The sequence below is a fragment of the Hermetia illucens genome, chromosome 6, assembly GCF_905115235.1.
Source record: "Hermetia illucens chromosome 6, iHerIll2.2.curated.20191125, whole genome shotgun sequence".
NCBI lineage: Eukaryota > Metazoa > Arthropoda > Insecta > Diptera > Stratiomyidae > Hermetia > Hermetia illucens.
Window position 1 is genome coordinate 4,493,930 of NC_051854.1, and position 26,081 is coordinate 4,520,010.

Sequence of the window (26,081 nt, forward strand, 5' to 3'; positions counted from 1 at the left end):
CAGCTTAATGTTCCATGCGAGTTCGCCAAAACTGTTGAGCAGGCACCTAAATGCGTTAACTGCGGGGGCAACGACCACCCCGCAAATTATGTCCTAGGTTTTGGTAGTGGCAAGGAGAAATGCACAAAAACGTGCGCGTCCCAAGAACGCTCTCCCTACAACTGCCTCCCGTCCGTCTGGCCGCCCAATAACGAGTCCCGCCTTCACACGTTCGTCCGCGTCCTTCACAGACGCCGCTCGAAGCGGAACCTTCAATTAGGCACCGACCTGTATTGCCCATTCTACTACTAACTCCAATCCTGACTTCCTTGATTTCGCCAGGAAATCCCCAGAATTCCCCAGGTTCAACTCAATGGTCGGTATCTTGGCATCCATTAATGGATGAGATTGCAGCTATTTCTTGGCGAGCGCAAAATCTATATAGTTCTCCTATGTGAAACTAGGTGGTCGGTCAGTCCGGAAGAGGTTGCAATTGGGAAAGGAAGGTTTGTATCTATACCTTTGCTTTCCAATTTCAACCGCTTCCGGACTAACCGACCACAGAGCAGCCCTCAGGGCCGCAACAGCTGCGTTGTAAGGACCGTCTTCATCTCCGGAAAATTCCTAGCCACGCAAATACACCCACCTTCTAACACCTTCAAATCAATTGAAGCCATCCTCATCTCTTTCGAATTCCAATCAAACTCGGTCTTCGTCGCTTCCGCCTACTACCATAACCAATCCTTCGACACACACGCATCATCTACATCAAGTCCCTCTCTTTCGACGTTTCCTTACAACCTCCCATCCCACCATTAACCGAGCCTATTTCAGCCCGGCCCTTCCAACTTCCAACAAAGCCTACTACCATTTCTACCTAGACCATTTCCTGATTAGCAGTAACCTATCCTCGAAACAGTCCCTGCCATCAGTGACCATAACGCCATAATCCTAGTCATCAAGGTCCCAGGGAGAGTCATTTGTTCCACCCCGCCCGCAGTTCCCCCTCCGATATGCGGATGGCCTCATCCGATACACCTAGCACTACCGCGGGTTCTCTCGCCGAAACCCTTTGGTTTTCTGAAGCCAATCATTATCCGTTTTTAATAGTCAAGTTCCTTTGGTCATCGTTCCACGCCGGGGGTATTGTCCTTTCTTAAGACTATTTCGAATATCACAATCGTAGCCTTTGACTCTAGCTCATCTGTCGTGAGGATGTTACCATTGCGAGCGTGTGTGGATTTGTATGAAGTGGGGAAAAGACGAAACTTCTGAGCACTCAGACCCTAGTGGTCCATTGTACTCGATTCGCCCTTTTAACGTAATATCCAGGCAAGAAATCTATACAGCCAGATTCTGACTAAAGAGGATCCAACTGTGGTGCTAGAGGGACCGCCAATCATACACTCTCTAGTCCCCTAGCCTGAAAGAAGGGTGATATCAAGGACCTCTTTCCAACTGCTACCACTATTCCCGGAGCAACAAAAGTGGAAAATTGGGGTTCTCCCCCTGTTACACGCCGACAAGTTTAACGAGATAGTGTCGAAAGTGGCTTCCTCTTACAATTTGTGGTGTGTTATCCCATGAACCCAATTCCTCCCTTATAGAAGTATTTTATAGAATAAAGTGTACTTACCGCTACCACTGGCGTAACAGGCTTCGGCTGCCACTTTTTTGTGTCTATTTTTTTTAATATCAACATTTTAGTTATAACACTAAGGCTTTAAGCCTATGCTAAATCCTTCATTGGTGACCACTGATTGCATGGGTTTTCCCCACCATTTCTCAATGTCAACGCTTCCAGGCGCCAAAAACACAACTTCATTACCAACTTTTAGCTTGGTCTCAGTAAGAAAGTAGGTGGTTTTATTATAATTACTTTAGAGAGAGTAACGGTCCCTCAAAAAAGTAACTCTGGGATTTTTTCACGACGAAACTCACCAAGTTCTTAATTTAACAAAAAACAAAATGATCCTCCACCGGAAGCTGCACTCTCGAATGTCATCGCCCTAAACTTCGGTTAAACTTTGACAAACTCTGATGGAAAAATTATACATCGCAAATGGTTTGTATCTTTAGTTGGTGAATTCCAAGCGATATTCTACGTTTTATGGATGACGGATCTGAAGATAGTTTTGTTTTGGGTAAATTAAGATAAGATTGCCGGGAATAGGCTGTGGAGCGTTCTCGAGTAGGATAAGATTGCATTTTCTCGTCTAACGTGAATTGCCAGAAACCCAATCTATTTCTTAACCATATACACAAACCACCAACTTCCAGTGCAATCGTCATTCTATGAAAAAAACAGTTGTTTACATCATTCCAGTACATGAACCTTCCACACCTTTCCAATCTGGTGAATGACTTTTTTGGCATCTTCCAACTGCGGCAGTTTTCATTTCGGAACGGATTGGATCGGTTGGTGTTTTTTTCGCGCTCGGTTTAATTTTTCAAATGTGATTGCAGCGTGATGTGTTGTTTTTGGTGATTCTTGACAAGCGTCTTTCCCCCGGAGAATAACGAAATCGATTGTGCAAAAATTGATTCAAAATCCAAGTGCCTTTCATTGAAATTGTTGTTGGAATGCAATTGGTTGCTCGTGAATTTTTGAGGACTTGCTCCAAGTGGATGAGTTTGTGAAGAGTTTTGTGCCAAATTAAGGGATTTATTGCGTTAAAGGCGTACTTTTTACTATTGCGGATATCACGGTTGTAGTTTGTATGGTAAGTACGCTTTGCAAAAATCTAATTTTAGTGCGAGATTGGGGAATTTTTTGGAGTCCAGCTGTGAAGCTGACGAGAAGTACCGGCAAACGCTAGACGGAAAACCTCCGTAGTAACTGTATCTCAGAAACTGGGTGTCTGTGGCTGTACATTTGGAACTGTTCCACGCGTTTCATATCGAATTGAAACCCCTTGAACTTGCCTCTGCCGTTCACAAAGCGCTTGTCATGTCTATTTGCCAAGGATATTCCGATCACGAAGTTTCGACACTTGCTCTCTGGGTAGATGGCAAATGCGGGTTGCGTTAGATCTCCTATGGAGCGGAACCAGAGGCTTGCGAACGACTGCACGCGAATACAAATATCTTGCGGGCGTTGAACCTGGAATACTTTTGGGTCTCCTTGCTCCCATTAGCCACACTGCATTTTCTCGAACATTACCTGCTTTTGCCCCAAAACTGCTTCCTTTCTCAACACAATCCGAATTCCAATCAAATCATCAATAATTCCCTGCCAACTACCCAACATTCCACCGCTAATCTCCTCTAATTTGCTCCCAAGCCGCAATTCATTCTCGTTTTCTTGTTTTCCCAACTAAATTGCCCCAGATTTACATACAACCAGAGAATAGACTGATTTCAGAAACTTTCTCAGCCATAAATCCATTGCAACAATCCATGCGGGCCTGGGATCCAGCTCGGAACTATGTGCACAACTCCATCCGCTAATGGTAGGCAGCAGACCAGCTCCACTCACATGACATCGTCTACAAGTCCCAAGATAAATGTCCGTCCAACGAGCAAGGGAGAAAATTATGCGCTACTAAATCACCCGCCTCAGGTATGGGTACCCACCATCAAACGGGGTAATTTGGCGCTGCAGCTGAAAGGTCGCTTCTGGACCATGAGAACAAGGTCAGTTGGCAATTACTGCGTCTTGCATCCGATGGAGCTCCATTCCTGTCGCTATTCAGGCGAAACCGAGTTCCTGCTCGACGTGACTTCCTCTATTTTTAGCCCGGTAACCACTCACTGGCCTGTCACCCGAGCCCTTTCAGATACAATCAGCCATGCAGCGAGCGCACGAGGGCCCCTTCTTGTATTCTCGCCCGATAGAATCGCCCACGGCTTGCTTGTAATTAAAATTACTTCCTGCTTTGATCAGTAGTGCGAGCGGCAAGCGTCGTCCAACCTGATTTTTATTTTTAGCCATTTTTCACCTTTTCCGCGACTCAACTTGACTGGCACCGCGCCGATGGTAACTGAATCACAACAATGGCAACAGCAGTGGTTCGTGCAACAACAAAAACCCTTGACCCCGTCGTCAACGGAGAGAATGGTTGCTGCTGGGTTATGTCTGCAATGTTGCAAATCCGTCGCGAAGAGGGTAACTAACTGTGGCTGGGCGAAGCGACTGTAGCAGCAGCAACCACGGCAGAAACGTAGAAACAGAATGGAAATTGCTTATCGGAATGCGGAGAGCAGAAAAAAAGAGTGGATTACTCCAAACTGGCTGCCGGGCGAATACTTGCCTCGAAAAAGTTCTTCCGCAAACCATTTGGGTGCCACTCGAGTGCTACGTAGGAGAGTGAATGAACAACAACAAAAAATTAAAAATTCTGGCAACAGCAGGCTTTTTAGAAAGGCGTCTTTTATCGAGTCGCATATCAATAATTTATGGCGTGTCTTTCTTATTCTTTGGCGTGGTTGGCGGGCAGAGTTTCCAAAACGTTTAATCGAAACGAACGAAACACGAACTGATTCCATCAGACCAGGGTTGAGAAAGGATTAAAATTAATAGCGCCCAGGTTCGCGCCTCCGATGCACCGCCACATCACTTCGCCCCCAGTTGAAACCGCGCGGTTTCAGCGAAGCAAACCATCCGCGCGATCCCGCCAGTATGGTGGTTGCAGCGGTTTCCGAGGGGCATCCACCTTGATGAGGATCTGATCATACGTCCCTGTGCAGATGTGGCATTCTCGAGTTGGTTGATCCCCTGCTCTGATGTCCAGCACAGGGTCGCAAGGAGACGTAGATTCTTCCCGGGGCTGTGCGGAGGCCGAGTAGGACGAAAGGCAAGGACAGAGGGCCTCAGCACATTATTGCGCCGTAATATCAGACAGAGGCATTGCTTCGGGCCACCGCGTAAACCTGCCAATGATTGTGAGGCAATATTTGAATCCGTGCGAGTCTCGCAAAAGGCCGATGATGTCAAGATGGATGGTGCGGAAGCGGTAGGTTGATCGAGGAAATACACCTACTTCCTTTCGAGCATGCTGGTTGACCTTGCACTTCTGCCACCCGGTGTACTGTCTGGCCTAAGAGTTTACGTCCTTGTTAACGGAAGGGCAAGGAATATTTATCAGTGAATAACCGGTTCGTCGTCCTGATGCCTGAGTGCGCAAAATCGTGAATCGTGTGGAATACTTCTCTGCGAAAATGAATGGCCTGGGTCCCTTATCTGAGGTCTCACAGAGTAAATAAGAGTTTGAGCCGAAAATAGGAAACTCCTTGAATTTGTATTTGGAATTTGCCTTCAGGCTCCGAAGCTCTGCGTCGTCTTCTTGTGACTCAGCGATTGCCATATAATCAGCCTCCAAGATTCGAAACAAAGCGTCAGCGCCGTTGTCTTTTCCAAACACGTGTTGGATATCAAAAGTAAACTGGTTGATATAACTCAAGTGCCGAAGTTGGCGAGGCGAACGTAAAGGGTTTGTGGTCCGTGAACACAGTGAACAGCCTACCCTCAAAGGAGAAACGGAAGTATATAATTGCAAAGTATGCGGCGAGTAGCTCACGATCGTAGGCGATGTAGTTGCGTTAGAGGCATCGACGAACAACGCTAGGGGTGCATTTGGCTGAGGAAATGCCAGCATTGTTGCATCAACAAGCTGTTGTTTGACTGTCTCAAATGCATGGACGGCCTCAGTAGGCCATGCAACCTCGCGGGAGTCTTTAGTTTTGGGCCCAGACACGTAAGCGTTCAGGATCGCTTGGTGATGAGCGGCCCTGGGGAAGAAACGACGATAGAAATTTAACATGCCTAAGAACCTTTGCATATCCTTCATCGTGGTTGGTAGTGAAAAACTCTTAATCGCCTAGACCAGTTTGGATACCGTCAGGGGTTACTAAATAGCCGAGAAATTTCACCTGCCTCTGGACGAATCTGCATTTTTCAACATTGAGTACAAATCCGGCCTCAAGGAGACGTTGGAAAATACTCTCGAGATGTTCCAAGTGCTTAGATTCTGAAGAGAAAGTAACGAAAACACAACAACTTTCTTAAGACAGAGTGGATGAACCTCTGGAAAGTCTGCGCAGCGTTGCACAAGCCGAAAGTTATCCTAGTGAACTCTAAGAGTCCGAAAGGTGTGCGGATAGTCGTCTTCGGAAAGTCTTCGGAAGCGACAGGAATTTGGTGATACACCTTGGCTAGATCCAAGGTCGTAAATCACGGTATATCGTTAGGGAGTGCGCAAAATGGTGAACGAGTGGAATGAGATATCGGTCTGGAACTGTCTGAGTATTCAAACGCCTATAATCTCCACATGGCCGCCATTCGCCATTTGGCTAGGGACCAAATGAAATGGAGAGGGCCAGCTGCTATTGGATGATCTGCAGATACCCTGTTTCATAAAGTCTTCGAACTCTTTCTTCGCAACAGCAAGCTTCTAGGTTGAAAGTGGACGCACCTTTGAGAAGCCGGTAGCGTTGATGTGGTGCTGCATATCGTACTTAACCGGATTAGAGAAACTACTTTCAGTAGTGATGTTGCTGTACTTTGGGAAGAGTGTGTGAATGCGAGGATAACAAGAATCATAGGGTAAATAAGCAAAGGCAACTATGATGTTTTTCCTCTCGCCATTAACCTGATGTTGTACGATGACCATAACTAAGTCCTGAGAACAGAACTGTCTCAGCGTGGTTGCCTTTAACCGTCTTGACATCGGGACACAAGCTCTCGGTCTTATGGATCTTTCATCGTAGAAGATCTTAGCCCCCTTTACTGATCCAATGCCACAGATTAGAACGAACCCACGGCTCTTGCACCAGAAAAATGTAGGGGAAGTCCTACAGCTTTGTCAGCCTCGCTGTCAACAGATAGGAGGAGGCTTTGGCATGTTGTAGGTTGATTTGATCAATCTTTGTGTTTTTCAACATAAAACTAATCTAATGTGTTATGGAAAACAGTTAGAAGCGTATGCCGCGGAGACTCGATCCTTTCTTGTTTGATTTCTCTGAAAAAAACCGCCCTAGGAGGTACCGCAGTTCCCATGTCCTCATCAATGAAAAATCTCATCTCATCCCGCAGAGCATCCGCCTGTTTTCCATTTAGCACCTTGACTGGTTTGCGGTGTCCGGTTTGTATAGATTCGATCACTCGAACTGGCATCAAGTCAATTCCGTTCACGTCTTTAGCTTTCCTTTCTTCCGCCTGTTCCTTAGAATGTGTAGGAGGAGTTACTACTCTGTAGTCCCTTTACCAGTGCGTTTCGCTGTTGTGTGCACTATCCTCCGCGCGCAGTTCCATTGTGAGAGTGCGCACCGAAGATGCTACTTTTTGCTCTGTATTATGTCGAGGATCATCATTGTTTTTCGCTCTCAAAATGGAGATGATACTCTACAGTTTCCTGATAAGACTGAACTTTAATCTATCTAGGAAAAAGTGGAGCCTCCCCTGAACACATTTAGACTCTTTTGGTCCAGTTCGAATACCAAGTTGAAACCCTCCACGTTTGTAGATTTGTCCTTCCTGGCATTCATGCACTTTATCCTCCAGTGTCCAAAGTCCATGCCCAGGTTCTGTTCAGTCAGCATGCGGATGATGTCCTCTACCTTCCTTCGAAGGCACGGTAACCAATATCCAACATGTTCTGTCCTGCGTAGCTCAGTGTTCAAAATAGTGAACTTGGGCCGACCGCCAGAACTCAAAGTCGGGATTGCTTTTGGAGCGACTTTAAGGCAGCCTCGTCAGTGCACTCCAAATTAAGAAGTCCGGTGCGAAAACCTTGATTGTTAAATCGTGGCTTCGTTCCAGGCTCCAGCATTTTATTTCCACAGATATTCCTGGAGGATGGTAAATTGTCCCTCTGACAATTTGCAATCCTTGGAGAAAATTCCCACGACAGCAGTCAGAACTGAAGCAACAGCTTGTACATACTTCACCTTCCTTCCCGCCTTCTTGTTCGTATTCCTATGGGAGGGACCAGCTTCATTGAGATCTCGCTGATTTGATTACTTCCCGGGACACCGGTCCTAATCTCCGCGAGACGTGTGAATGTAAGTCCCGGTGTGGAGCACAATAGAGCGCTGGCCACAACAACGCTTCTTGCGGGCATTACCGCTGACAGAAGAGCCTGGTGCGTCCAGTGTGGATCTCACCAGGGTTACCAATTTATCCCCCCTTCCGTCGAGGATTCCGCCTCCTTGCGTCCGATTTCTCTGGACGTTACCGCGCCTAGTGGTACAGCCCCAAGGTGCTTCATCTTCCTTCGCAGTGTCCTCTTCTGCCGCCGGCTTGGGGTCTTTCCAGCTTCACGATGTCCGGGCCGCTTAGATCCGTTTCCACATACCGGCGTTAAACCAGTAGCGTCCACATTACAAGCTTCCCTTTCTTCCGCTCTCCCCGATAAGGATGAAGGAGAAAGGTTCTGACAGGCAGGATTCAGCTTGTAATTGAATGTATGAATGTGGTGAGACATCCAAAATCTGCGCCTCGACGCGACATGATTGCTCATGGAAAGTTTAAATCCTTCGGTTCCATATTCATGTTTAGGACATCCTTAGTGTAGTAGTATATAGGCTCCCCACCACGACAAGGTGGTGTCCGAGTGGAAGCCCCTGTGCCTAGTGGGCCAGTTTGTTGTTTTTCTTTTGCTCGTTTATTTGATTCCCACAAGTATGGGAGTTGGGAGGGCCGCCTTACCATAGATTTCGAAACGCAGTGAAGTCAAACTTACTCACTGAGGGGACGAGCTATCAATGGGCACGGTTCGCATGATACCCTGGATTGGAGGAGATGTTTTTCGACTCCTTAGTCTAGATTCGTAGCGTTTGGTTATTAGTAGGGTTACCTCGTACACGGTCCGGCTATCACCAGTTACTAAAGGTCTTGGTAGATTAGAGGCTTGGCTCTTGGAAAGCCAGATATCACCCTCGAAGAGAGATAAGTTGACTCTCAGCCACATATCCCCCTCAACGAGAGACAGGTTGGCTGTCACGGAATCATATTCCACGTCAGTCTATCCTGCAATTCACTGCTTGATCACCTTTCACTATCTACCATCAACCACATTCTCTTGATAAAGCAGGGCTGGCTTTTTGCCGCTTTTGAAGGGTATCTGAGTAAGCTTCAGGAGTATCTAAGCGCTCAGGCAATGAATTCAATTTTTAGAATATATGGAATCTGAATCGTATTAAATTTCTTAATAAAGTTTCTTAATCACTTTGGAAAGTCGAAAGCATATATTGTAAGAGTCTTAAAAGTTCCTGGAACGATGGCTACTCATCAATAGTCTTTGCATTTGTTTTTTCTGTAATAGCCACAAAAAAAAAATGCCAAGAAGTAAAATTGATAACAAATTTGCTGACACACATCTTAAATCAATCAACAAAAATCTCGTTCTTATCTTGCATTATCCCCACCCACTTCAAGCCTACTCTTCAATGCTCCAAAAACCTAATGGAAGCCCAAGCGAACAGCACGATTTTGAAATAGATACTTTGCTTACATCGATAGAACCGCTACGCATCTTAAAATGTCAACAGAACTTAGTCATGACTTTATTCGAAACAAAATATATTTACGGATGAAAAGAGGAGAGTGTTCGACCTCACAGCCCACACGAAACCACTTCACGTATGAATCCCCAACCACTTCAGAAAGACCAAGATGAAAAGATGCCCGTTTGTTGGTCTGTTGGTCTGTGTTCGATCTTTAGATGCCTGGGCTATCTGAAAGTCTACTTTGGAACTTGAAGATCAACTTCAGAACTTGTTTCCATTCGTTATTTCCGTGCTGCACTTTTCGAATGAAATATGACGGCTTGGAAATTCATTACATCACTGATATGGAAAGAAAGGAGCTGAAAAGTATTGCAAGGGCAGGGCGGAGGGTGTGTTCTAGAATTGGGTTGGAAAAGACTTGGTCCAGGAGCGGTAAACGCTATTGTGTGTGCTGTACTTGTCGAAATGGTTGCAACAAATCATTGGAATTAGGAGTTAGACAAGTCTGGAGCAAAGAACTCGTTGGAGGTCAGAGCTGGCCATGCTTGTCCAGTTCCCTCACCTTCACCCCTAGTGGATGGGAACGGCAAAATCAAAGTGCCTCCATATATCCGTGGGTGTTATTCATTTGCCAAATGAAATTTTTGCCGGAATGGATTTGTGTCAAAGACAATTCGAATTATTAATGAATTAGAACCAAGATTTTCGGTAGCCTCTCCACACTACCAGCACACCTTCGAGCCCCACGGCCAACAAACTCGGAAAGGTTAATGTGGTCAAGAACTTGACCACAAGTTCTTTCTTCCGTCTTGAAATCCGAAGGCTACCCACGACCAAAACTACTTTCCAAACGCATTTCGGGGGACAGAACTGAAGTAAACTGGGCCAGCCAACCCAATTATCCGGCAAAATATCGCGTGACGAAATCAATTTATTCAGTCGTCCCAAGACGTAAACTTGCCGCTTTGCCGTTGTTAGCATTATTGGCTTCGAGCCGCAACGAATAAGTACTTTCTTGGCCGCATTCAAGAACAATAACAAATTGAGGCGGACACGAAAAAGGGAACCTTACGAAACAGGTTCTCGCGCACATTGCGTAGTGTGGCTGTGAGTTCTGCGCTCTCGGAATATCAAAATGGATTTATGGCTATGAGCAGGGCAAACATTGCAATTGAACGCAAGCCGACTCCACACCATATGTGCCCATATGTGAGGCTTCCCTCGTGCTAGTATATTGGTAACTTGATCCAGCCGCGGGCTGCAGTACAGGCTAGAAACGGAGCACTGAATGCATTGACGAGAACTTCTCCATGAGTGCTGCCTAAGATACAATGGGTAATCCGTGGGGATATAAAATATTGCATTGCAAAATCGTAATTACAAATTCTTTGATATTAATAGGCCGATGAACGACCAAGGCTTGCTCAGCGATCTTGTTTCAGACATTCTCGACAAGATCATCGATGTTCGTGAAAAAGAACCCAGAAAAAAAGATTGATTCAAGTAAAAACGGATCGCGAAAAAGCATCGGATATAACGGCAACAGTAATCAGACGGCAAGAAATCGGCCAAATCGCAATGATGAATGTGATTTCAACTTAAGAAGTTGCTTTTGCGATAGAGACACCATGGAAGACTCAATGGTAAGAGTAGACGCTTCAGAGGCTCGAATTGCCGTTAGCAAGGTATTAGGTTGGTTCTTGTTCCAATCATGATCGATAGCCGGTGGACGTGACATTTCCGCCCTAACTACTTTTATGAGTAATTAGTGCTGGATTTGAAGCAGGTTCACGACTCAATCTGAAAGATTGGACCCTGTAGGAATTTGGTACAACACTACTCGGTACTTCTTTCAGTCTAGGAACGGTTTTTTTAGTTCCAGCAAAAAAATCGTTAATGAACTGCTACCTTGAACTATGCCCGCGAAATAAGTTCTTCAAGCAACCAAATTTTCATTTATCATGACCGCGAGGAAACGTTAGAGAAGATGATTCGCCAAAGCAGATACAAAAACGACCGAGAAGAAGATAATCACATCAAACGCATCGCAAAAAAATCAATCACCGTAGCGAAAGGCGATCTATGGGGAAAAATTAATAAACAAGAAAAATAGTCTTTGATTGGTGTTGTGTTCTCTCTGATGATTTACCTGTTTTGCAACTTAGATATGTTGCCTCGCTGGCGTTTTTTATCTTAATCTTCGTCATAATCGCTTAGAATCAAAACAAACATATAAGTGGTCTTAGCACTACACACATGGTCGAAAAAACAGCTCAACGAACATTGACGGGTCCTATGCTCCTCAACACCTTGGCAATTGATACAATAGTTTTAAATCAAAGAAATCCTTCCGTACGAGGACCAAACCAGTATTGAAAATCTCTTATGGGACTCCGGTTCTAAATGCGAAGTATACACTCTAGGAGCAAAGCCATTTTTATTCTGAATTACAACAGCAGCCCCGGGCACTCAGGCCTTTGTTAGGCCCACTGTACTATTCCGTAAATCATCTATTCTCGCGGTGTTCGCAGGCTTTTGCGAATCTGAGAACATTCTCCAGAGGCAAAAAATGCCAAATTCTTCGTTGAAGAAAACCTTACCGAGGTGAGGGCGGGCAGCTGCATCTGAAATGCAAGACCATCTCTTCCTCCTCCTCACATTGGTTGCATATAGCCGAAACCACCACCCCAATCTTTTCCATATGGTACCTTAATGAACAGTGTCACATTAAAAGTCCTGCTAGAGTTGTCATGTCCCGCTTCTTAAGGAACAACAAAAATGCCCCGGGGTCCTTGACAACGAGTTCAAATTTCTCCACTCGGCTGCGTGAATCCTTGTCATTTCATCCTTCAGAGTAGACTTGACAGTGGATGGCAAGATGCCAAAAGCCGGTTACGGCTCCTCCATTGTAGATCAAGACCTTGGGCGAGCCACTCTGTCAGCTTGCTCATTGCCAGCGATGTTGGGGTGCCCTGGCACCCACATCAGGAATGTTTCGTTTAGTCGGCCAAATTTCAGCAGCAACTGATGGTAATTCCACAACACCTGGCTGGATATGCTGTTCCTGTTTAGTGCTAATAACGTTGCGACGACTCCTTTTCCGGAATAGCATATATCTCCGCCTAGAATATGGTCGTCATTTTTCCGAGGGGTCAGGCCAGTTCCAAAATGGGATGCGCTCGATCCGTCTTCCATGACTGACCCGCCGGTGAAGATTATAATGCCTGTAGTCCCGAACGACTCATGGCTATTTATCTACCATTCTTCTCTTTTGGTGATTACGACAGATTATGTCTTTTCAAAGACGAATCTGGAAACCATATGATTGGCCGACATCAGAACCACCGGATGTTTGTCAAGAAATTGCCAGACGAACGCATGACTGCATAATTGGTCGACTTTCCAACTCGAGTCCCGTACTCCTTACTTCGGTAGAGGCTTTAGGTAAGTCTTACATAAGCTGGTAACGTTGGGCTTGTCACAGCAGCGCTCTGATTGTGATCCCAGAATCAATCCATATCTTAAGATGATCGTGGGGTGAGGCTGACATGGCGGCCATATCCTTACTGATATCGCCCTCCGCTTTGTAGTTTCTATGTTTCATAAACCAACACATAACCCAGTATAATTTTACTATTCCTGCTATAAAAAATTTAAATGATGCCGTCACTCGTGATAGCGGTCTGGAGTTCTATCGTAGACTTTTCGTAGCGTCTTTTCCGCTGATTCCTGAAATCCAATAAGTTCGAAGCTTTCCGAACATCCTGCTTCTTGGTGATCTCATCTACACTTTCGAACATATAAATAGTAAAACACATCGATACATCGATCCTATAGAATGTTCCGCCAACCTTCTTTAATGCGGTAGAATTCACGAAGGTTGGTCGGTTTTTTCACTTTCACCATTTTGTCAAGATTATTCCACAGCACCTCATTAGGATTTAGGGCCGGAGGCCACAGCGTACAATCCACATTATTGTCATGCAAAATGGCCTTAGCCATTTTTGAAACGTGCTTGGGATCGTTATCGCAAAACGACCCATAATGCCTGGACCTGGCAAATGGGACCAGGACCAGACCATGACCGAGCTGTCCCTTCCTTTGACTGTAGTTTTTAGACAGTCTTTCTCGAATTCCTCTCCGGTCTGAAGGGTCAAACCTTGTTTTCAACATTTTTCTCTTTTACCACGTATCTGAAACCTTGATGGCATGGATTTACGGCAATTTTTAACTGTGGTAACCAACAATGTCATACCTTCGCTTCCCCACAGTTACATCTTTCGATTTCTTGAGCGCCAGCTTGGCCACTCTCAAAAAATCACATCTCCGAATGTGAGCATATGCACGCTCATAACACATTCGCTAAATGTTTGCCTTAATTAGAAGGAATAACACGGATGATGGAAGATTTGTCAACTCCACACAGGTGAGTCTTCCCTAGGATTATGCCAAGGACTTCTTATCTGGAGCTGGTTACGAATGCTTCGTTTTTTTCATAGTAAGCTTTTAATTTTTTCTTGCCCATTGTATCCAGCAGGCAGATAGGACGATGCGACGCTGGGTCTCCAGGTGGCTTGTCAGGATTCAGAAGCAACACCAACTTTTGCTTTTTCCACTTTTCCTTCTTTTAGGCACGCCTCGAGGGTGTTGGCGAAATGGTCCGGCCTAGTCTTCACTGCCAGTTTCAAAGCTCAGATGGGGATGCCATCCAAATCTGGGGCCTTGTTTTCGCCAATCCTACCACATATTTCCTGCAGCTCCTCGACAGTTACTGGAAGTATTACGCCCTCATTAAGCTGGACAACCATTTGGCTTTCCTTTATTTTCACGGTGAGGAAACAGAGTGATAACAATCTGTTTCAGGAGGCGCGGTCAGATCACCTGGGCTGATCTCCGCAGCCTTTTCATTACCAATCTGTAGGCCCCACCCCGAGGGTTTACGTCGGCATGGTTACGCAGCTGTTTGAAGCTCTTCTCCGAATGGCTTATTTTAGAGCACCACGCAGTTGCCTGTGTGCCTCCTCTCGACCGTCGCCAGCAGGCTTTCCCCTGAACCTCTGGCTAAGCCTCCTTGCCCGCAAACATGCGGCTCGCAAGCTTGCGATTTCGTTGTTCTACCAGTAGTTGGGTTGCCTACTGGGGAGCAATCGCCTGCTGGGCATAGTAGCATCGCATGCTTCCCATGGGGTGAGCCGTACAATTCAGGAATATGTCAGCTTTGAGCGCCCCGCAGATCATGTAACCCTCTAAAGCTTGTCCAGCCGAGCATACCACTCGACATTCTGCGAGAACTCTTTTTCGAGCTCGATCCGCCCTTGATTTCCATGCAAATTGCCTGGTGGTCGCTGTGACATTGATATGTCAAGCAACTCTTCTGGCAAAAGTGGCACTCACGCCTTTCAGCTACACTCTGATGAAGCCATCCTCCGGGTGCTCCATTATTTCCTCGAAGGTTTGTTCTCCACAAACCCATAGCGCAGTGATTGAGGTTGATTTGTATCGACCTCATCTGCGACTAGTGTTAAGGACTCCCCTGAATTCCGGGCATCTGCTGCTGCCTGCAATGTGCCGATGGTCCACCCCCTCCTTTCCTTTCCACAGTAGGCAATTTGGGTCTGCTCCACAGTCCTTGCTGATTTGGCCCTCCGCTCCACATCTCCGGCATGGCTTCGACCTGTAAGCCAAGGCATCTAAAGCACCACTTCAGCGACACCTGCTCTCAGAGGCGACACATAACCCAGCCTATTTTAACTATCTTTGCAGTCAACAGTTTGAGTGCTGCCTCCACTGGTACACTGATGTTGGCGGTTTGTGTCCCACAGTAGGCTTTTCGTAGTGTACTTACCGCTGACTCTTGAAGTCCAATGAGGTCGAACTCTTTTCCCAAAGCCTCACGAACTTTCTCCTTCGTGGGTACCTCATCTATATCCTCGCAGACTATAGAGGACTCCGGTCTGCTAGCCCTGATTCCTATTTGACTCAAGAATTTATCCGCCGTTATATCCGACTCCTTGAGCCCCAGCATAAGGTCTCCTTTCTGAAACCATCTAATGCGGCTAACATTATCTCCCAGAGTGGTAAGTTCGGGGTCTGCCTTCACTTTCTTGAGAATGCCAGCGTATGACCCTTTGCCACGCTTGGAGATGATGATAACCTTCGGTCGTATCCTATCCGCTATAGCATAATGTGGGCAAATCAATACAGTAAAAACAGTAACACAATTCAATCTAAGAATTTCAATGAGTCACAAAAATTGATTACGCGAGGTAGTGGTCCTAGCCCCTCAATTTTAGATTTGAATTTTAAATGAATAATTCACCATATCAGCGTATACTTCACGATGTGACCTGCATCCCCCTTTTGACTGTGCTTTCCGTACTTCATTCACCAAAACACTACTCAGGCACCATCAAATCGTTTCTTTATTACAAATACGGATGATGACACTCCCTTGTGAGTCCACCAACCAAAAACACATAACCCAACCGTGCATCGCGTGCATAATCCACCCAACCACCGGAATATCGCTCCCTATCTGTTCCATATACAAGTATCTACGTATCTTTACTTGTATACCTTCAAAAACTAGAACGCTCGTCTCCCCAAAGCTCTTACGCAAGAACAATATAAAAATATCCCGAAACTGTTTCAATGGCTCTCGGTTTCATTCATATCATCGTGGGGATGTTAGACGGTATATAGACGGTTGTATATCGATGATAATGATCAGTTGAGTGTATCTAAATGTATGCGACATGGTGTAATAAAAATTCAGGGTATTACGTCATCGGGGTTATGGTGCCATTGACCGATTTATATATCCTCACCATTGACTCAAGAGGAGTGAAGAGATTCAAGGATTCTGCTACACGTGCTGAGAGATTCGGTAGGGGTTGAAATCTGCAGATTTAGGGCCGAGACCTATCATCAGCAGGATGGATGGATGTCGTGTAATAAAAATAGAATAATTCAAATCCTGGCAGGATTTAGATTTTGAATGGATGGAGGAGATCCCCCTCAATTTTTATAGAACTGAGATATTTGTTTATTATAGTCAAAGTGATTTGTCGTCTTGCGAATGACGTCCACTTTGGAAGTCAGGGTGTGCGCTTAAATTGGGACTGCTCTGCGTTAGATATCATTTAAATTTACATAAACCTAGTCGAAAACTTGAAGGAACCCGATGGCTAGGCAGGTATAGTGACTTGTTTAAATGGGTGTCAAATAAACTTACAAATGGAAGCTGGATGGGGGAGCATATTGTCTGTCTCTAGCTACAGAAGTGCATTGTCTAATCCGCTAGTACCCTTGCGTTTATAAGGACCTTCCCTAAAGGGCGTGAACACTCTTCCTTGAAAAACCTCTACCAAAGGATGAGTATCTTTGTCTGAGCAACCCGGATGAGAAAGGGAGCCTACTAATCTCTTTGTGTTCTTAAGCTTTTACTAATCTTCCAGTCCTCACTGCAAACTCTACTTTGTACCCCCTCATCGTATCGCTCACCATGTTTGCCCATTACTCAACCTCAATGCAATGATTCAATCGAACATAACATAAAAACTGTTAACACTTCATCCACCAATTGCGATCCCATCTGTGCCTACTTGCTCATTGCTGTGGGAGCAAACAAATCATAGAAACACTTGACAGTGTCACATATAATCATACAAACGAGCCTAATAAGACGATTGGAGATGGGATGCTGGCACTCATTGAACCATTTGCGGTCCCATCGACTTCTTTTAAAGTGGTTTTAATTGCATTATGTGGTCTATCTTGTTACAAGTGCTTCACATAATTGTGATTATACATTACACACTCACTGTCGTCACTTTTCTCGATAGAATTTCACACTAGACTTTACCCAGTGACACAGAAAACTCGGTTGGTTGGTTTTCCTTTAGATTATCATATCATCATCATCTTGTTACTTGTATCTATAATAATTGCATAATTAGATAGTTTTTAACGACGATAGCGTTGAGAACGAAATCCCGTAAGGTGTAACTACTTTGCATTGTATGCTGCAATGATAGCTTGGAAGAGGTTGATGTACGCTTCCTGCACTTGTCTCAGGAGTAGGTTAGTGCTGGAAGAGTCTCAGAGACTTGCTTACTCGCACTTTGAATAAGGATGCATTCATTAAATGTGGAAGCAGATTACATAACACTTTGAGCAACGGTAATGGTTCCTTCATGCAATGCATGTAAGCGTGAGTATTAAGGAAGAGAATGGTGCTGGAAAAGCCAACGACACTAAAGCGGGCATTCGGTCTTCATAGTGCAATGTTAGCTGGGATTTTATAGTGAAGGAGATGTCTACCACACGTCGGAAGATTCTATCACGAAGACAACTAAACTACACTTAAATCAGGATAAATGAAGGAAAAGGAGCTCTGCCAGGCAAAGATTTTTTTTGGCATAGGGGTATGAAATGAATGAAACTACTGGAACCCTATCTCAGACAGATTACCGACTAAAACACACCCTTGGTGCATCCAGGAATCTAACCTGAAACCGTTTGATACATTTCTTCAGGCCAGGCCTATTCATACTCTTGGTACATCTAGAATTCTAACCCAGAACCATTTGACACATTACCTCAGGCCAGGCCTATTCAATATCTCAGGGAGCTTCTGTTACCCTGGCTATCTATCCTATCCATTTGCCTCTTTTTCGCCTTAAAAATACCTCCAATGTAAGACGCAACTCGCCACTACGTGTCCTTACTTTCCAGGATAGCCCTAATTATGGTGCCTGGATATCCTTGACACTATTTCATCTAGAAGTAATGGTGATGGCGCTTGAAGAAAAAGGTGTGGTAGGCATCATCCACCACATCCTTACAATATATGCAGTCAGGTTGGCGAGTTTTTCCAATTGTGGGTAGGTAAAACTACAAACACCCGTGTCCTCGCCGTGCTTTTCGATTGAACCACGACCGCGCGTCTTTGATGCGATGCGCGTTGGGATCTACCCCTCAATTCTCTATACCACAGAGTACGGGCTTTCGCTTCACATGCGACGGCTTCCTTGTTTCCTTCGCCTTTTCTGAGCCATATTAACGTACGCTTGTCAGCATGTGGAGCGATTGGAATAACTCCTCCTATCATCATTACTACTGGCTCCGAGACGGTACGATAGGCGGATACAACTCGCAGAGTCTCTCGTCTTTGTACTTGCGCTATGCGTGTAGCTTTCGGAACGGCAAGAAAGGACGGACTGAACATGAAACATTCTTCAGCAACCAACACCTACTCCTTACCCAGTACCCATCTATTGGCCATCAGCCGGAAAATGGCAAACGTTCTAGTCGCAGCCTTGTCTGTTGAGAATTTGCTCGAAGAAGCTCATCTTCACGTTTATTATGATGCTGGGGCACTTCATCGCCGGCTTCGACAAAACCATGGTTTCACTAGCCTGAATAAAGAGGACTGTGGGAACCCTCCCCTTGGTCAAGGCAACGAGTTCTGTTTTCTCCAGTGCCGGGAAGAATCCATGTTCAGCTACTCATCTGCCCTATTGGGCTCTAAGCTTGGTCAAAAGTGCGTGCGGTAAACAATACCACATCATTGGCGTATCCCATCAGATTTGATTCATCGAGCATCTTGAGTCGCAGAAAATTATCGTATAAGGCGTTTCAAAGGTGCTGGCCAAAGCATAGATCCCTGAGCCGCCCTTGATGTGACCTTGATTTTGTGCTGACCTTCCCAGATCTCGTAGAGCAGGGCACGGTCCTTTAAATAGTTCCACAATATCCGTAATATATAGCCTGGGAATATGGAAACGATTTTCCAGTAGCTCAAGCAGAATTGAAGGCGTTTCTTACGTCTAGGGTCGCCGACTGTGCCTCAGCTAGTTCCATCACTTGGACCACTTCCTACATTTCATCAATTGTGGATCGTCCCTTTCTAAAACCATATTGTGTTAGTCAGTAGTCTCCCGCAGCTCATATTGCGCCAGTCGGTCTTGGCTTCCTGAGCTTCTCCAGAAGCTTTCCCGCTTCGTCCAACATACCGAGAGAATGATACGACTCGGGATCATGTTTGCCCTTGCTTAGCAGCACAATTCTTGCAACCTTCCAGCGAAAATACGCGTTATCAAATATGCGTCGTGGTGCTTTTTCGTCCCTCATGCCCCAGACCGCCTCCTCTAGTTTCTTTAGAGTGAAGAGTCGGCATTCTTCATTACTCATTCCCTCATCAGCAGCGTCACCTCGGATAGAGTGGACTGGAAGAAGGGCGTGCACGATTTCTTCCATCTTTACTACTTCCATAGAACAGGGTGATCGATGCTCATCGAGTTTTTCGGTAACCAGCTTATACCCGAGGCCCCAAGGATCTCTGTTAACGCCGTTGGTTAGCTCCGAGTAACATCCTTTCTGATTGTTGATTTCGTGGCGGAGTTCCTTTTTCCTCTTATATTTTACGGATCTAACGATCGCCTCGTTTTGGTCTCTTACACACTGAGCAATTCGCCAAAGTCTGCGGCAGTTCCTTCCTTCGTAGGCTTGCAATTTCTCCCGTCCGCCAGTAAACAGATAACTTACCGAGGGTGGGGTTTCTTTTGGGAGCCGATTCATTGCAAGCTGCGGTGATAAAGCTCATTGTGCCTGTGTTTTATCCCTGATTTCCTTTTCCTGAGAGAGCTCCGACAAATTTTCTGACGTCGATTTTCCTGATGTCCCACCCGGTAGGTGTTTGCCGGACATCAGAACATTGAGAGAAGCCATTTGTCACTTCAAAGGAAATTTACTGCGAAATACTAACCGTAAAATGTTCCGGTCCCTTCCATTAAAAACTCCGTAGCAAAGATAACATGGGGGATACTGCCCGTCCTGTTCGAGCGGTCATCTCCAAAATTTGTGTGCCACGAGAAACCGGTTGAGACATGGCCCATTCGGGGCTCTGGCGTTAAAGTTTCCTCCGACTATAATTCTCCCTTCCGTATTTCTAACCTCGTCCGCAAGCTACTCCATCCAAATAATGATAAATGAATTTCGAATCGTTCGGAAGATGTATTATATTTGAAACGTATAGCGGAGAGCGAACACTTTGATAGAGTAAACTTCTTGTCGTCCTCGAATGTTTGTGCAATTTGACTTCGAAATATGATTGTAGTCGTAATCAACCTTACTTCATTTTTATAGTGTGTGGCAGCAAAATATTATGAAAATCGGTTCAGTGACTGTTTCTCTCTCTGTATTCTTTTTTTCGGCGGTAAAGATCTTCAAAAAAAATTTGCAACTGTTACCAGCGTATGGGATATCTACTGACTGACAGCTCATCCGGGAGTAAGTATGTATGTATTTGTCAAGGATGCTTATTTCATCATAACGACGACCCTCACGATCGTCGCTACCGGGTTTTGCTCTGAGCCTCTGAAAAGTTTTCTTGCCCAGAAACATGCGGCTCGCAAACTTGCACCAGTAGTGGAGTTGCCTACTGGGGAACAGTCGCCTTCTGGGCATAGTGATATAGTATGCTTTCGTCATCTATTGGGTGATCTGAGTAGCTTCTTCTATGGTCGTTCCAACCAAGGATATATCAGGTTCAAGCGCCGTAGAGAATATGTCCTTCTCAAAAGCTTTCACCGTTCAACTTGACAACCCATCCGGCACTCTGCGGGAGCTCTTTTTTGAGCTCGATTCACCTTTAATCTCCATGCAGATTGCCTGATAGCCATTATGAGTGGAGTCCTCACTAACTTGCCAAGCAACTCTTCTGACTAAAGCGGAGCTCATGTATGTCAGGTCCACTATAGACCCCAGGCTCTTTCCCTTGTGTATGAGTATACGAAGTCTCAACATTCGCGAGTACCACGTCTAACTCTGCGGATGCCTCGAGCAGAATACGTCCTCTAAAATTCGTTTCCGGCTGGTCTATTCAAGATACCCACCCCCTATAATTATCGGCAAACTGCCTCTTGCATCCAAAACCAAAGAGCTCAGCATTTGATTATACTCGTCAAGTGTGACCCTAAGCGCAGTATAGCAGCTGTATATGTGAACTCCTTTCACCTTTGCTCTGATGAAGCCTTCTTCCGGGTGTTCCATTATTTCCTAGTAGGCTTGTCCTTTCGCACCCAGATGCCATCAATGTGGTTTCAATATGGCTCAATAATTATGGCCACATCGATCTTTTCCTCGCGGATGGTTTGCGAGAGTAGAACCTGCATCGCGTGGTAGTGTTTGAGGTTGATTTGTATCCAAATTCCAGGCACCTACTGCTACCTGCAATGTACCGATGGTCCACCCCCTCCTGCCCTTTGCACAGTAGACAATTTGGGTCCGGTCCACAGTTCTTGCTGATGTGGACCTCCGCTCCGCATCTTCTGCATTGCTTCAGTCTAACATCGGCACTGGAACATGTCTTCGTGATGTAACCGAAACCAAGGCATCGAAAACACCGTTTCAGCTGTATCTGCTCACTAAGACGACACACAACCCAGTTTATTCTTACTCTCTCTGCTGCCAACAGTTTGAGTGCTCCTTCTACTGGTAGACTAATGATGGCGCAGTGTATCCCATCGTAAGCGTTTCGTAGCCTTTTTACCGCTGACTCTCAAAGTCCAATATGCTCGAACTCCTTTTCCAAAGCCTGACGAACCTCCTCCGTGGTAACCTCATCTATGTCCTTGGTGAGATCTCCGGCCTGCTAGCCCTGATTTCGGCTTTCTTCCCCCAAGGATTCCCCAATTCGACTCAACAACTTATCTGCAGTTATATCCTTGGGCTTCTTGAGCTAATATCTCCTTTGTGAAATCGTCTAATGCGGCTGACTTTATCCCGAAAATTGGTAAATTCTAGAGAGATGATAATAACCTTCGGTTGTGTCCTCCTAACTCTCCTTTTCCAAGGCGCCATCTTTCTCCAGGCTGCCTCATTTGAGTTTCGCTAGCAGCTTGAAGCATTCTGCTCACCTGCTCCACTTTTTTGGGAGTTGAGCCGTTTTTTCTTTTAGAGGTTTGCTGACAAGTCGATTCCTTCAACCGTTTGTGCAGCCTCTTCCCCGGTGTTTCCTCTTCCGAATTTTGAGCGGGCGTCCCTGATGTTGCCTGGCTTACTTTTTCATCCGATCTTGCCGTACGCCAACTTGGTGCCTCTAATCATGGCCTTTATATTTTGATTGATATTTCCAGTTCTCCTCCTTTCATCACGCTTATAATATTTCATGCCACAGTAGACATGGTTCCCACTACTGAGGCACTGCGGTCGTTGGATATCGGTGGCCAGGAGCCCGCTTCCGCATTCCCAGAAACCGCTGGTACTGGGGGTATTCTGAGTATCCTTCCCAGAGCCAATTTTTATCCACGGGTGGACGCTTTTATTCCCATCTACCTGGCTGGCCACATCCATATCCGCTGAGCGTTCTCTTATCTGCCCAAAGGGACGCGCCTGATGGGAGATTTGGCAACTCCGCACAGTAGACGATATTCTTGGATTTGAGCGAAACAAAGGAAATTCTGAATCTGGCACCTCTTTACCTAACCAGCGTATAATATTATACCGCCCCAGGTATGCACTAGCTAGAGAACTAACCTGAGTGTGTTGTCAAATCAGAGAGTAATGTTAAATATGTCAAAATGGAGCTTTGCAGAAATGTTGAGAATGTTGTTAAGCAAATAATCGGAGCTCGAACACTATTCCATTGAAAACGACTGTCAGTTTTGTAGTACTACTTCGTTTTCTTAGGACCTCACGATGAAGAAGAGCGTGAGCATGGATCGATGAGCGACTGCCAAAGACCCTCACCCTTCTAATACCAAGTGCAATGAGGTCATTGCGTCGATTCTATTACCATCATCTGGATCTGCTTCCTTTTAAGTGACTCCAAGTTAGGCTATCAACGTTATAACCCGAGTTCGTTGTTAATTGTGGAGTAGTGGAACTAGTACATCTCAGCGTACGTCCTCTCACTCCTTATGAATGGAGAGGTTAAGCCGACATACCATATAGTCGACAGGTGGGTAGTCCCAAGTTTCAAACAACAAACAGAACAAAAGTTCTGAGCATAAGGTCATATAGACCTTGCGATATTGAAGATATCGAGCTAAATGGAGATTAATAGATGCTCGTTCTCGTATCTCGAAACAATCAATGACCTGGGACTTGCATAGTTTTCTCCTGTCGTCTTCATGGCCCATTTTGATTGGCGACCAGATGTCTTCTAAAACGTAAAAGTTTGATTGGAGCTCTGGGGCGTAAATTAAAATGAAATGGATGCTCCGTGAATTCCGGAATAGCTGGATGGCTTAAACTTCGTATAGTGTTGAATAGTATTTCTGTATGAACTTTAAAGCATTGGACGGCATTTTGACATGCATTCACTTAAGCACAAGGTAAACCTTATGTTGAGTTACGGGAGTAGCAGAGAAGACCCGGCCGAATCAAGTTGGTAGGAAAACGGAACTAGAGCTTAGGTGAAAACAAATTCAAGGATCAACAACCAAAGCTGACAGCCGTTGATACATAGGATTGTCAACTGGAGCTGGCAAATGGACCTCCCCCGAAGAACTGTTATTAACCCCGACTCCTGTAATATTTTGAAAGCTCAAAAGGAAAAAGGCTCTTGGGTAGAGAGTCGATGTCTTGATGAGGAAATTACAGAATATGACTCGAATACACGAAGCTCCTATTTTAGGGAATCTATTCATTCAAAGCAGGAAGACAAGAATAATTGAAAATTCTAATCTTTACAATTTTCAAGATTTATAGCAATCTATTAACCCATTGTGCTTATATCTGAGAAGTAGTCGAAAACAACTAATCCAAGCATCATTCATAATAACTTCCAGCTGCTAACCACTAATTAAACACATTATTCCACGCAACTTCAACTCAAACTTTCAATTATTGCGAGCTTAAAGAAGGGTGGTCTCACAGTTTCCTCTGGCAATTGTACTTTACAAAATTCTCAATTCACCTGCATGAAGGGGACAATAGCCGGTAGAAATGCTAGGAATATTGGTATTATGTTCAGTCGATTAAATCCATTGATAGCCTAAGCAAATGAGTTGCTTTGCGACTCACAAAGAGGATTTGTTTCTGGCCTGTATCCATGCGAGTATCTATAGATGAAACCGCGACAACTGACTCATTGTTCCACCGGTAAATAATCAGATGTGGGACTTGAACATGGTGCGGACAAGTATCCGTGCTCACTTAAAGTTACCTTGGATGAGGGTGATACAACTATAGAATAACCATGACCGCTCTGAACTTTTATGGGAGCGATCCGATTTATCTTTTATTTTTGTCTTGTAAAAAACATCTTTTTGAGGAAGTCTCTTGTTTTTTACGTTATATTACTTCCACCTGCACTAGTGACTAACAGATGGTCCTATCTGCTGAATGGATCACCATAAAACAATCTTTACATCACGGGGTCGAAAATCCCTCCCATAACATTGAAATAAGGCTCCATACTTCAAGTTGGTTACGAACCACTGCCTGGCAAACTCATATGCCCATAAATAATTGCATTACCCACAATTCATTACAACCGTATGCACGCAATACCTGCCGTACATTATCAACGAATTGCTTAGTGCTTCCTCCGACAGAAGATCTACGAATAAATCCGCGAATCTCACTCTCGGCAAGGCTGTAAAAGGCCTTAATGCGGTTTTAGGCCCAAGGTCGTGTTAAGGGTCGCGCTTTCAATTCAATGAATATGCTTGGGAAAGTCGTTTTAGCCCTCCGTTGAATAGAATATTGTTGTTTGTTCGGAGGCCGGGATTTAAATACAAAAGATCTGAGAGACGTTCGTATCTTGTGGAATTCCTATTCGATTTCAACTATGGGAACTACCTTGTGGGCTTTGTGCGCTGAGAAATTTTATGATATGCATAGGAGGAGATGTGAATTCCATGGAAGGATTCTTAAAGTTTTGTTGGTGTTTATGGTTTAGTGCAATTGGAATGAGTTAATTACGAATAGCCTTGATGGCTAGACTACTATTGACTGGAAGACTGCAGGATAACTATTGAAAGTTAGTCCGTATTATCCAATAGTACCTGATGCTGCCAAATCTTTTTTTTACGATAAGTTGGTTAGATTGTCGCATCACTTAGAAAGGGGTGCTTCTTATGTATCTCTCGTGTCATTACAAAAATCTTTGTGACAAATTTAGACACTCGGGATGACGAGAGAGATCTGTGTCGACTTGTCAAAGCGACAGGAACGCGCGCACGCCACGCAAGAGATAGGCCGTTCCGCGGTTCACCCAATGCTCTATTCAGATGATGTTTTCCCAGCGTCTTATAGTCATATAGTCTTCCCCGACTGAACCTGATTAAAACAGAGTCCTTGACCAACCCCAATGAAACAAGCACTATAACTGTTAGTGACATAGTAACCACCTAGAGAACTGAGCAATCTCAGATCTATCTATTACCCAACGACGAACTACACTATCAAAGCACTATTTGGGGCTCTTTGTGATCAAATTGACCGCAGTGTCATCCGCCTTGTCACCCTCTACGAGCAAAAGCCCGAACGAGGCAGATGGTGTTTTGTGAGCCTCCCGACTCCCCACACAGGCCTATGATCGAGAAAAATGACGAAAACGATGGAGAAGCATCGATTCCATTACCGAACAGGGCAAAGGTGAAAGATAGTGAGGAAACATATTGCTGAATCATCATCATCTAGCA

At 45.1% G+C, this 26,081-nt stretch overlaps 1 protein-coding gene across 2 annotated transcripts in view; it reads left to right on the forward strand.

The window, feature by feature from the left end:
• Positions 1–2,363: 2,363 nt before the first annotated feature.
• Positions 2,364–26,081, forward strand: part of LOC119659775 (CDC42 small effector protein homolog) — a 95,390-nt gene continuing 71,672 nt past the window's right edge. For both annotated transcript variants that reach the window (XM_038068039.1, XM_038068037.1), the window contains exon 1: positions 2,364–2,702. The gene's annotated coding sequence lies outside the window, so the exon portion shown is untranslated. The remainder of the gene's footprint in view (positions 2,703–26,081) is intronic.